The following is a 2816-nucleotide window of genomic DNA, read 5'->3' as shown; positions in this document are numbered from 1 at the left end:
GTGCTCACCTCCTCCTGTTATCCCCCACTTGTCCACCAGCTGGCCAAAAACAAATGTTAAAAAATTTCTTACTAGTGGTTTCCGGCATCCTCCTCCCTCCTCCTTGGTCCCTTCGCACTGGCTGACATTTTCAGTGAGGAGTGGCACAAAGAGGAGTCTGAACTTTAAGAAAAGAAGACAGAAAACAAAGAGAAGAAAACAGAAGAAAGAAGGCCAAGTAAAAGATAAGTAAAGGTGTGGAGGGGTAGCACTGGGATGAAAGAGGCAGTGAGATAAAGGCACAGGTGTGATAAAATGGAAACTGATGAAGGGACATAGTGTGATGATGAAGGGCAGATCCTGGTTATCCAATAGGGCGCAAAAATATTTTGTGTGGGGGGGGTGCAAAATTGTGACAGGGAGATGTGGTATAAGCTGAAATTTATTTTAAAATATAAGAGAATATTCATCATCATCATCATCATCATCATTTATTTATATAGCGCCAACATATTCCGTAGCGCTTTACAATTGGGGACAAACGTAATAAACTAATAAACAAACTGGGTAAAACAGACAGGTGAGAAGGCCCTGCTCGCAAGCTTACAATCTATGGGACAATGGGAGATTGACACATGAGGTTAAGTATACATTTTGCATCTTGGCCCAGCCAGACTGCAAAGGTAGGGTGACTCATAAGCTAAATGATCCTGTCACACAACAATGTTGGTCCGGGGGTAGTTGTCTTGTGTGAAATTGTGTAACAGGCTAAAGGTAGTGAGGTTAAGATGGTGGTTGAGGAATATTATAAGCTTGTCTGAATAGGTAGGTTTTCAGAGAACGCTTGAAAGTTTGTAGAACAGAGGAGAGTCTTATTGTGCGAGGGAGAGAGTTCCATAGAGTGGGTGCAGCCCGAAAAAAGTCCTGTAACCGGGAATGGGAGGATGTAATGAGGGTGGATGAGAGACGCAGATCTTTTGCAGAACGGAGTTGCCGAGTTGGGAGATATTTTGAGACAAGAGAGGAGATGTATGTTGGTGCAGCTTTGTTGATGGCCTTGTAGGTTAGTAAAAGTATTTTATATTGGATTCGGTAGAAGACAGGCAGCCAGTGTAGAGACATACAGAGTGATTCAACAGAGGAATAGCTATTTGCAAGGAAAATCAGTCTTGCCGAAGCATGCAAAATAGATTTTAGGGGTTTGAGTCTGTTTTTGGGAAGACCAGTAAGGAGGGAATTGCAATAGTCAATGCGGGAGATGATTAGTGCATGAATTAAGGTTTTAGCAGTGTCTTGTGTGAGATATGTGCGGATTCTGGAAATGTTCTTTAGATGTATGTAACATGATTTAGATATAGAGTCAATGTGGGGAACAAAGGATAGGCGTGAATCAAGGATTACACCTAGGCAGTGAGCTTGTGGGGTGGGATTTATGGTCATGTTATCAACAGAGATAGAAATGTCAGGTATGCTCTTGTTGGCGGGTGGGAATATTATTAACTCTGTTTTAGAAAGATTAAGTTTGAGTTGACGAGAGGACATCCAAGATGAAATGGCAGAAAGACAGTCAGTTACACGGGACAACACAGATGTCGAGATATCAGGAGAGGATAGATAGATTTGGGTATCATCCGCATAGAGATGATACTGAAAGCCAAAGGAACTTATTAGATTTCCAAGAGAAGCGGTATAGATAGAGAACAGCAGAGGACCTAGCACCGAGCCTTGTGGTACTCCAACTGATAGGGGAAGCAGAGCAGATGTGGCTCCAGAGAAATTAACAGTGAAAGAGCGATTAGAGAGGTAAGATGAGAACCAGGATAGAACTGTGTCTTGAAGACCTAGGGAATGCAGCGTTTGTATGAGAAGAGAGTGGTCAACTGTGTCAAATGCAGCCGAGAGATCAAGGAGAATTAGGAGAGAGTAATGGCGTTCAGTCTTAGCAGTGATCAGATCATTAACAACCTTGGTCAGCGCAGTCTCTGTGGAGTGTTGAGAACGAAAGCCTGACTGAAGAGGATCCAACAGGTTGTTTGCGGAAAGAAAGCGTGTGAGGCGAGTGTAGGCAAGTCTCTCTAGAAGCTTAGAGGGGCAAGGGAGCTGAGAGATGGGACGGTAATTTGAGAGAGAGTTTGGGTCGGAGTTTTGTTTTTTTAGAATAGGAGTAATCACTGCATGCTTGTATAGTGATGGAAAGATGCCAGTAGAGAGTGAGAGATTACAGATTTGAGTTAGAGGTGAAATGAGCACAGAAGACAGGGATCTACCAATTTGCGAGGGAATAGGATCAAGAGGACAGGAGGTAGAGTAGGAAGATAAGAAGAGCGTAGAAATTTCCTCTTCATTTGTGGGGTCAAATGAAGAAAGGGTGTCAGAGGGTAGTGGGAAGGAAATGAGCTGATGGCTTGTTGAGGAAGAGGATACCATTTCTAGTCTGATCTTATCAATCTTGTCCTTGAAGTAGGTAGCAAGATCCTGAGCACTGATAGTAGATGGAGGGTTCGGGGTGGGAGGATTGAGAAGATGATTAAATGTATTGAAAAGGCGTTTGGGGTTAGAAGCCTGAGCATAGATAAGAGATTGAAAGTATGTTTGTTTTGCAGTGTCCAGAGCATTTCGATAGGAGTGGTAGACAGAAGTATATGTGAAGAAGTCATTAGAGCTTCGAGATTTACGCCAGTGACGTTCTGCTTTACGGGACAGTTTTTGAAGATTTCGTGTTGCTTTGGTGTGCCACGGTTGACATCGAAGTCGACGTGTAGTATGAAGTGTCGCTGGAGCCACTTGATCAAGGGCAGTTGCTAAGGTTAGGTGAAAATGAGGTACTGCCATCTCAG

This window comes from Mixophyes fleayi, chromosome 8 (genome assembly GCF_038048845.1).
Source record: "Mixophyes fleayi isolate aMixFle1 chromosome 8, aMixFle1.hap1, whole genome shotgun sequence".
Lineage (NCBI taxonomy): Eukaryota > Metazoa > Chordata > Amphibia > Anura > Limnodynastidae > Mixophyes > Mixophyes fleayi.
Note: the sequence above shows the minus strand (reverse complement) of the source record.